Source organism: Sycon ciliatum, chromosome 6, assembly GCF_964019385.1.
Source record: "Sycon ciliatum chromosome 6, ocSycCili1.1, whole genome shotgun sequence".
Lineage (NCBI taxonomy): Eukaryota > Metazoa > Porifera > Calcarea > Leucosolenida > Sycettidae > Sycon > Sycon ciliatum.
Window position 1 is genome coordinate 10,272,424 of NC_088648.1, and position 10,912 is coordinate 10,283,335.

Sequence of the window (10,912 nt, forward strand, 5' to 3'; positions counted from 1 at the left end):
GTGCAGCATAGTGGAGATGGTGATGTGCAGTGCAGTTGTATGGGCTGTGGATCGCAGGCAGCCGATTGTCCTTGCTCTCTCACCACATAACATGCTGGGAATCGTGGATTGTCGCAACGATGCACCTCTCCTGTACCACACCAAACTGCTCACGCAGCCTGACAGCAGTGGAAAGATAAGTCCTCCGCAACACGTCACAACCCAAAAGAGGTCTCCTACCAGGACAATGAAGTTGAAGACACCACTGCAGCTGTACTTATGGTTGATAAATATGGTGGTAAAGACACACCTGGCAATATGGCGGTAAACACACGCCTGCCCACACACGCTCTCTAAGCTGCAAAGTTCTGGCACAGAGCTCTCCTTCTCACCACCACCACCACCATCAGTTCGCGCCTGGCGCCTAGTCGATGCATGGTTGGCGGAATCCGACATAGCAGGCTGGTACATCAAGTAGCGCATGGCACGTAGAGTCCAGGGGGGACGAAACGTAGATCTACGTCGCAATCGAGCTATGAGGATCTTAGAATACTATCTAGGACTATACACACTGTGACAGAGACAGCAGCTTAGGTTCTGCGAAAGTGCTCAATACCTGATCCAGGCAGGGCGGCGTACACAAAGGCACACAATGGGCGCTTTCGATTACACGTTTACACAATTCTGGAACTAGGTTTTTGTAATTCTGGAATGACCAAAATGTACGAATTCCGGCCATGTAAATGAACGACTGGAATTCACAACGCTTTTTATCCATGGCATATCACAAACAAAATTGGTTGTAAAAAGAGATCAAGTACACCCTCGCGGGGTGCATGTAGACCCAGCTTTGCGTACCGGATTATCAGTTCATCCCAGTGATCGTGAAGGCTCCATGTCGGCAACGATATTGGGCTTCGATAAAGCTGAACACGTGTGCGAAAGGACCACCCATAATGATCTACTCTCACAGTCAGCTCCCAGTCCCAGCGGAAACTCCAACTGCGGCAAATAGCTTTTCGGGAAGACAAAAGACAGCAGCAACCACATGCAGTTGTAGCCCTGCTTTCGCGCCACACCGACCAGGGAGATTCTTCCTTGACCTGAGTCATGCATGACCAGACCGGTAACACACCGAGCGTGCAAGTCTGGCGCCAGAATTAGAGAAATTCCGCCCTCTCTTCAGAATTGACGGAATTGGATAAATTCAATTCTACCGACGGAATTTGTGTAATCGAACTGTGCAGGATTTATCGGGTGTTAGCGGCCGTCGTGAGTTCCCTTCGGGAATGTACACGATACTTTACTCTTTTTTTTCTGTGCATCAACAATAACTAAGTCTAGAATTGACCGATTTGTGTGTAATCGAACTCGCCCAATGAAAACCTTGGGCAAATTCCGTTGTGACTCACAGGTTTCTGACAACTGACAACTGTGTCTACGACCAGGGAGTAGTAGTGTACAGTCAGTATTGTACTACTCCCTTGTCGTACATTATTATGAGTTTTGATCTGTAGAATTTTTAAGACTGAAAAGCTACCAAATCATAGTAACGAATATGGCGACCAGAAAAGAAGTGGAGTGACGGGATTCTTCCTCGGCTGACAGTCTGTAACAAGGTGTTTGTGCCTGGTTAAACCTTCCGACTCCCTACCAGCTCGAAGTATTCAAGTAACGACTTTGTGAGTGTGACTCTACACACAGCTAGTACAGCTACAGCCTTACAGGTGCATGTATATACCTAGTGCATGTCTACCTCGTGTTCACCAAACTGATCAGTGTTAGTCTTCTCCCATCTCCTAGATACTGTAGAATCCACACAGTCTACTAACAATACAATGACGTCATGACATTGTAATAGTACTTACTTCTATGAAGCAATGTATTTGTGGCCTTCCAAAGTAGTTCCGTGCTTTGCGGACACAAAATAGCAACTTTAGCGTTTCGTTACTTTCTCCGAAGCAGTGGTAGGGTTTGAAGCGTCTCCTCTACAATATCCACTGTACTAGGTTTGGTAGTGAGGTATCTGTGACTTTCAGCACTTTTCAATGACAATGGCGGGATCAAAGAGACCCGGCGACAACTTTTTTTTACTTTCTCACTTCCTCAGGCTCTGCAGTGTCGCCTCCCACTGTCGCAGGTACTGTCTGTAGACAGTAGTAGGAAAATGCTGGCCAGTTCAGTTACTACAAGTTAGTTGCACAATCATGTACATGTAAGTACTTGGTTCGCTGTTGTTTGCCGTCACTGGGTCTGGGAACACTGACCCGCCGCTCGTAGTCGTAGTTGAACTGAGAAGCACAATGCAGCTTGTGCTTGCTTACATGTACTGCTCGTTTTACCGACCTGTCCGTAACAAATACCGGTAGTAGCAGGGAAGGAAATTCCACAAAGGTTGGCGAGCCGCTACGTGTTGATAAGAAGTTGACCGAGTACTCGTAACGTTATAGTGTGTACCCGAGCTACGAGCTGTGAGGCGAGGAGAGACTGAGTGGACTTTGTCCGACTCTTGAAGCTGCACATGCGAGGTACCTAACTGACATGACATTGTTTTTCTTCGTTTTCATCTGCTCAGTTTCCGGGTGCATTCACTCGCGTCAAAAGATGTAGGCACCAACACCAGCAATAGCAATAGCATGCTCGCAGCTGGGTCGCTGACAGTCCCAGTAGTCACTACAAGGACATTCACATGATTCCAGCAGACGATGCCAGAATATTTCTGCAGCGCATATCCAGGATATCACCTCGGCTAGCGCAAGCCTTGTTGGCTAAGTCAGTATGCACGGCTGGGTTCCACAGCACTACATTGCAGTGGGTTGAAGGACTGGAGTCCAGCCATCCACACAACATGTTAACACTCCATGCCAAGCTCAAGGTGAGCACTGCTTGTAGTCACTTTGTTTTCTTGTGTTTTGATGCAAACACTTGGATGAGATTTACCTTGCCATGAATGTTTCGACTAATGCAAGTCATGTGTGTTGTGTGCACTCATATTATGTACAGTGCTGCTCACTGAAATCCAGTCGTGAGAGTCAAGTGGGCGCCGTGCACCTTTTCGCAGCCCAGTGTTCGCAGGTCTAGGGCTGTGCAACGCCCGGCGCGTACTTGAGAAACTTACTTGACTGGATTTCATTCAGCAGTCCTGTAGTTAGAGCATTGAAAGCATAATTATTAATTATTACAATCATGTAGTTTCCATGTTTTGTATGCTAGTGAGACTAACGTTATGACTATTATGATGGGAGTGTGTGAGTGTGTGTGAGAGTGTGTGTGTGTGGGGGGGGGGGGGGGGGTGATCATTGTGAGGATGTGATTCTGGGCTGCAAACACGTGAAAGACAGAATATGAGTTCCCGTATGTCACGTGATTGTCGCCTTGGAGTCGACCAATGACAGATCAAAATACTCGGGCTGGAAAGCGTGGTCACATACACAGGACCATGTACATTGAAACCTGTCCAAGACGACCGCTCAAGGGACCTTCAAAATGTGGTCTCTGTTGCCAGGTGGTCTCCTTGTCCAGTAGCATTTGACTGGCAATAGCATCCCTTGTGTCCTGGTTTCAGTGGTCTTCTAGGACAGGTGGTCACCTTATCTCCGAGTGGTCGCCTTGACAGGTTTAACTGTACAACACTGATAGTGTCTAGAATGACAACAAAGAAGTACTAGTACTACTAGTGCACTGCTGACTATCTACTGACATGTGACAAACTGAACTGATGTGCATGCCCCAGAGGCCGGAGCAGAATCGGTCTGGCCTACATGTAGTCCCCGTGGTCTGTAGTGTTGTAGTGTGCGCGGCTCCTATTAAAGGGGCACTCCGGCTTCATTTTCGACGCCGAGTTTTCGATGCCAAGACGAAGGTTGGTGAAAGAGAAGACCCCTCGAACAAGAACGAGTCTCCAGAAGCGATCGAGTCGAGCAGGAAGACGACTTTTCAATTTCGGCCGAGCGAGCGCTGATGACGTAATGAGGGATTAGCTTGCCAGTGCCTGGAAATGCATCTGCGCACATACATTTCACATACTTTTTGGCCAATTTTCAATCGAAGAGGAGGTTGTTTTCTATGTTCTCTCAACGTCGTGAGCGATCCCGTCTTCTATACCCTTCCAGGTACCCTGAAGGTCCTCCAGAGGAGAATTTATCTCCAGCAAAGCGTTGTTGATCCGCTAAATTCGTCTCGAGACATATTCACCCAGTGCAGTGCTGACAAATGTAGAATGTTGAATCTGTGATAATTGTCGACGATGGACAGAAAGGTTGATAGCCGCTGTCGCAGGGAAAGTGAAGCTGCTGGAAGTAACAACGGGGAGCTTGTTAGCATCACTTGATCAAAGCAGCTAGACGGAATCGGGGAGTACTGAATATTTGTCTCGCCCTCAGTTTAGTGAATTTTATGATCAGAATTTTTTTCGATCAGGATCCCTTCTACAAGATGTGTAGTGCAGGTGATTTCTGAACTTGACGATACGGTGACCGACCAGTAGACCTACCAACAACGTGTACCTGCAGGAAATTCACCCAAGGCTATTGCTAATGCTATCCTCTTCAGTGGCTGTTGTTTTTTTAGTAAAAATATGTTCACTTCTCTCAACATATTCCTGCATGGCAGCAAGAAGGTGCGCTATGGAATTCAACGCCACAATCTTCGCCCAGCTGTGGATGAAGCATGGTCAAGTCATGGCAGTACATATACTTGAACCAGATGAGAAATTGAAGTTCATTTGTGATGTGAAGTTTGACAGCCCCAGTGACCGAGTCAAGCGTTGTCTTTTGCCGTGGCACAAATTGTTGAAGAATCCGAGATGTTCTTGGAATTATGCACATGGATACTACCAGAAATAATGGTGGCATGAACCATTGTGGAATGGGACAGCTCACGGAGAATACTGGAATAGCTCAAGTATCTCTAGGCGATTGTAAATCCTGTTCTGGCTGATAGCTTCGGCCTGCTGCGCCCGTCCATGTACAATGATGGGGAACATGCATTTCTGTTTTCGACATATTTGCTATCTACTGTACTGTGGTATTACAGTTGCAGGTCCCTTATATAGAAATATGTTCACCCCCCCCCCCCCCCCCCACATACCCACATAAATATGAACTAACAATTTCACTGTCGGACTCGCCGGTGGCTAGAGAGCAAAGGATTAATTTATAGCAAAGAAAAGGACCAGGGAACTACAAATTACGCTATAATGTCCACGAACTATTTCACTGTATTTGAAATAATTTTGTTTGATACCCTGAGAACTCTGAAACTTTGCAGCACTGTGGATTATATGTGGATACAACATTTATGGAAGGAACACATAGTTCAAATAATTATAGCACTGGATTGTTGAGATTGTGAGCACATTCCAATCAGTACTCTACATATTTATAAGCGGTGGCAATCGTTAGGAATAGGTCGTGAGTTGTCAGAGTGCTCTAGTATATGAGAGAATGTTTTGTTTGTCTAATCGACGGCTCGTTTGAAGCCAGAGTTGTTTGAACTTGCTTCAGTCGACTTGATCCTAGACAGTAGTCGAAGGAGTACTATGAAGTATACACCAGGCGTAGTCTGTAAGGTATCTCGTGAGAATTCTGTCGGTACACATCAGGTATCAGCTTGCAAAGATGGCTCCTCTCTGTTTCTTGAAAGCCTGTATAGTTGGACTGTGGCTCCAGCGATTCCCTTCTCAGAGCAGGTACCATACCCAATATGGTCAATGCATATTGGACAAACCTGTGTGCACAACAGAAATAGTGGAGAGAAATCTCTCAGCTCATGAACACATCAGTGAAGTTTGAACTGCCGTTGTTTGTGGCCATCAGTATAAACCTATCGACTATAAGAATAATGTGCAAAAAACCCTCTATAACTACAGCTGGGGCCATGGAATTATAAAGCATCTAACTTAGGGAACTGCCAATTCTGGTCGGAGTTGCGTTCGAGGCCTGCAATTCATGATGGCTATTGTATGTTGCATTGACCAGAGATCATATAAAACTTCCATGCCACATTGAAACACGCACTACTTTCGAGTACTTTGGTATCCCCCACCAAATGGGCATTCGTTCCCGGGGTGGCAGGCGTCACCATTCGTTATGCCTGGATCAGATTTCATTGACCCCAACTGTCATGAAGAATCATTTTTACTTCGACTGGATTTCAGTACAAGTTAGTTGTAGAACTGCAGAATAAATTTTGTTGTATTTGGGCAACCATTTCTCTACAAACGCTCTATTTGGAAAATAATTTTTTTAAATATAATACATGTCCAAATTCCACATCTACCCAAATCGGAATACTTGATCACGTATTCAGTCCTACACGGAATGTTTAGAAAACGCCAGGGAATAGGAATTTGCTAACGAGAACTCCAGGCCAGGGTACTAGCATACGAACAAAACAAGATAAAAACTCACCAGTATACTTGTAGTAATTCATGTCGGTGTAATATTCACGATAAGCAACGAGGCACCCTCCGATTTGGTCAAGCTGCTTTGAAGTCTGGTTGTTCAGGTGATACAAACGGGCTCCCTGTTGTTACTTCCAGCAGCTTCACTCTCCCTGCGACAGCGGCTATCAGCCTCTCTCTCCATCGTCGACAATTATCACAGATTCAACATTCTACATTTATCAGCACTGCACTGGGTGAATATGTCTCGAGACGAATTTAGCGGATCAACAACGCTTTGATGGAGATAAATTCTCCTCTGGAGGACCTTCAGGGTACCTGGAAGGGTATAGAAGACGGGATCGCTCACGGCGTTGGGAGAACATAGCAAACAACCTCTTCTTCGATTGAAAATTGGCCAATAAGTGTGTGAAATGTATGTGCGCAGATGCATTTCCACTGGCGCAAGCTAATCCCTCATTACGTCATCAGCGCTCGCTCGGCCGAAATTCAAAAGTCGTCTTCCTGCTCGACTCGATCGCTTCTGGAGACTCGTTCTTGTTCGAGGTGTCTTCTCTTTCACCTACCTTCGTCTTGGCATCCAAAACTCGGCGTCGAAAATGAAGCCGGAGTGCCCCTTTAAGTCAGGCCACTGTCTGTATACAGACGCATACAGACTAGTACAGTGCGCACTCTAGCCTAGCTAAGGGCGCGCTCACACTGCGACCAAAACCAGCGTCCATGCGGCCATGCGGCCAAGTTGCATGGCAACGGCATGAACTTGACCAAAACGTGGCGGCCACGTTTCAAATCGTGACCGCGACCTCCGGAGGGGGGTGCCACGACTTGGCGGCAACATGATCGTAGACGTGAAGCGTATTTGTGTACAACCTGGCCTGAAGTATGTTCAATTTCTCAAATTCCGGTGTGTTGATTCATGAAACTCGGCGGTTGTCGATGTCATCCTCGACATTTGCACATTTTTAAAATTTTGTAGTTGTGGTCCTGCACGCACGCACCGCCATATATGCATTCTTTGCCCTTTTTGGACGATGTCAATTTTGTACATGTATTTGTTTTTGAAGTTGCTTCGTTGTGATCAGGTCAGTGACCAGTACTGGTGACCAATTTCTACAGTGTACTCGTTCAATACGATGGCAGCTTGGTCTGGCTTTTCGGTTTGGGAAATCATCTTTCTCTACTTTTCTGCGATGATGGAATGCCATACCTCAACTTCTCTCAAGACATTTCAGTTACATATCATCGGAAAATACAGTTCTCATCTCGGCAACAGACGAAAGAAACCACTACCGCAATTTCCACTGCACTGGCACTTGCTCTGACCACGAGGTCAGGAAAGCGAAAGCGCTTGGCTGTCAGCAGCAGTCCCTCAAGAGTCAAAACCTACCTGATTGTATGAATTATTTTCGTCGACTTCAAGAATACGAGCCACGAGGCTACTTCCTCCAACATGCAACATGCGAAAAATTACATCCAAAACGGGCCACAACTTTATTAGGAAACGCACACACTCTTTTGGATACGAACTGCAATTCGTAAAGTTTGTGTGACAACTTCACGTCTACGTGTGTACGAGGCCTAGTGTGAGCACGACTGCCACGTTTCTGCGTTTTGCTGACGCATGGACGCGTGCTCATGGTCGCAGTGTGAGCGCGCTGTCATCACACCATGGTACAAAGCGCTGCGTCTACGTCCACGTAAGGAGTTTTTGGTCGGTTGTCATGATGATCCGTATACGGGGTGAAAACGGGAGCAGAGGAAACGGGAGACGTAGACGTGGTATGGAGAGGGGGGGTATACGACTTTTTCTATGAACGTGCGTATCTACCCCAGCCTTTTTCCGAGTGACCCTGTACTTCGATGTACGTGGGTTCAAATTTCTCCAAAAACCTGACTGCGTGTACGCGTCAAGAACTGTGCCTGTCTGATGACACGACCACCCGTTTTGGTTTTTTCACCATAGACGTAGACGTAAACGGGAGTCGGAGAACGTGGTGTGATGACGGCCTTATAAGCTGACGGTAAAACATTTGTGGATGAATTAAAAATCATTTTTGCCCAGTAAATCGAATAGGCTTGGTGTAGTGCCGCACTGGTATGTACAGTGACTTTAGGGACCTTTCGCACCCCGCGTACGGACACGAAACGAATGCTGATTCGTCACCTGGGTTCGAGGATTCGTCAGAGTCCCTGCGGAGAACTCGTTTTCACGAATGGAAGCCTCTTCATTCGTGGCACGCTCCGAATCCGCCAGGTACACATTTATTTGGATAGGTACACATGTTTTGCAAGGTACACATTTTTCCCTTGATTCCATGATCCACGCACGTGTGCGTGTAAAAGCCCGTACGCCAAGCTACCGGCGCCCGTATTTGTAGTTGCCATGCACATTAAATGATTTGCATGACGACTCGCGAAACCTGAAATCTGTTTTCCACGAAACGATTACGAGCCGAATCAAACTTTCGTTTCGCATTCGTTTCGTAGCAAATGCGAAAGGTCGCTTTTGTCTTGAGTTTCCAGTGTTCTTCTGTGGTGGTGTATCTACTGGTCAGATTGAAGTCACGGTGTTGTGTATGTGCAGCTGTATTGATTAGCCATGTCCAGACCAGAGTGTGTATCATGCAGAAGTAGTAGTAAGCATGGCAAGCTGCTGAAGTGTCTCCACTCGTTGTGTGTGGAGTGTTTGAAAAAATACATCAGTGGCAAAGGCTCTGTGGGTTGTCCTGAATGTGGAACAACCACTCCACCACCACCACTGGCTGGTGTGCCCTTGCTGCAGTACCTGCCAGACAGTGATGTGTCTAGTGATGGGGTTGGAGAGGAGGTAGCTGCTGCAAGTGCTGGCCATAAGAAGCTGTGTGATGAATGTCCTCTAACTGGGGATACTGCAGCAGTGGCTGTCTGCATGGACTGTGGTGACAATTTCTGTGCTATCCACGCAGAGGGTCACCCTGTATCGCGCAGGTCGTACAAACACACTGTTGTGTCGCTCAGTGAGGCTGCAGAACGTACAGGTGGTAACACTCCAGCGAGCCAGCACAAATGCTCATTCCACCCCTCGTTTGTACAGTGTTCGTATTGCTTGAGTTGTGAGCAGCTAGTGTGTAAGCAATGTGTAAGCAGTGGTGATCATGCTGCTCACAATGTGCAGACTATCACTGATGCATCTTCTAGCATTCGTCAGTCCTTGAAAGGCAAGCTGACTAGTACATCACTTGGAAGTGGCAGTGTTTTTGACGAGTCGATCAAAAAGTCTGAAGCGGCACTGAGTGGACTCCGTGATGAGACTGAAGGCTTGTCCTCCCGGATCAACGACGTTTTTGGTGGTCTGAAGAAAGCCATTGAAAACCGTCAACAAGAGCTTCTGGATGAGGTGGATCGACTGCAGTTGTCACATCTTCTTCCCCTTGAAGAGCAGAAGCGGCAGATACTTGCTGGTGCCTCGTATAGCAAGAAAGTTCAACATCTGGCAGAGAACTGCAATGAGGATGTGAACTTCTTGAAGATGAGTGGATGGCTGGAGGAAGCAGCGAAGAATGCTGCGAGTGCGTCCGAGAGAGATGTGACGGTGTTTGCTCTGGGACCTCTATTGTTTTCGCCGTACCACGTCGAGGAGCTGACTGCAGCCATTGCCAGAACTGGTGTGGTGAGTGACATTGGTATGCTGTCATCGGAGAAGAGTAGCATGGCTACTGCAGCCAGTGTTGAGGAGGGAGACGACCTTACCGTGATCATTGAGCCAAGGGATGGCCACGGTGATAGTCTGGCTGTGACGGAGGCACATTTGTCTGGTGTTCACGTTGACGTAACATCTGTGGACAACACCACCGACACCATTCATCCTGTGCTGATACCCAACAGTAGTCCTAATGAAGGCACTAACATGATTGCAACGTACAAGACGACCGGAAAGAAGGGTTCAGTGCAGGTATCAGCCATGATTGGAGATCACCACGTAGCTGGAAGTCCTGCAATGGTTACCATCGTGCATCCGCGACCACGGTTTGATCCCAGCCAATGCCATGCTGATCTTGCACTGTCAAACAACAACCGTACGGTTACTCGTGGAGCTGCTGCTAGCGGGCACTGGAGGTCAGTATGTGGCGTGAGGAAATGGAGTAGCGGCAAACACGAGATATCCCTCCGTCTTGATCGCATCACTGCCGGTAATGTTCACCACCTGTTCTTCTTGTGTAATGCCCAGCGTCCACGACTAGACGGCTTGCAAATGGGAAAGACCACATTGTTTGGATGGTACAGCAACAACACCGGTGGTGGTAACTGGACAGGCAGTGCACTGGGTCAGCCATGGCAAGCCGGTGACGTCATTCAAATGTCGTTGGATTGTGACAATCACACGTTAGTCGGACGTCATGAGCGTACCGGAACAACCGAGACACTGACCAACGTGACAGGTGAACTCTACCTCTACATCAGCCTGCTTTACAGTGGAGACCAAGTTACAATTTTGTGAAGCTTCAATCCGCTTGATCCACAAGAAGGCAGTTATGCGTGCATATAATTATG

At 47.3% G+C, this 10,912-nt stretch overlaps 1 long non-coding RNA gene across 1 annotated transcript; it reads right to left on the reverse strand.

Annotated features, from left to right (window-relative positions):
* Window positions 1-5,179: 5,179 nt before the first annotated feature.
* LOC135818830 (uncharacterized) lies at window positions 5,180-6,951 on the reverse strand. Its single transcript, XR_010553774.1, has 2 exons — window positions 6,390-6,951; window positions 5,180-5,706 (listed from the first exon to the last, which is right to left on the reverse strand). It is a non-coding gene; the product is annotated as an uncharacterized LOC135818830 (long non-coding RNA).
* Window positions 6,952-10,912: the final 3,961 nt, after the last annotated feature.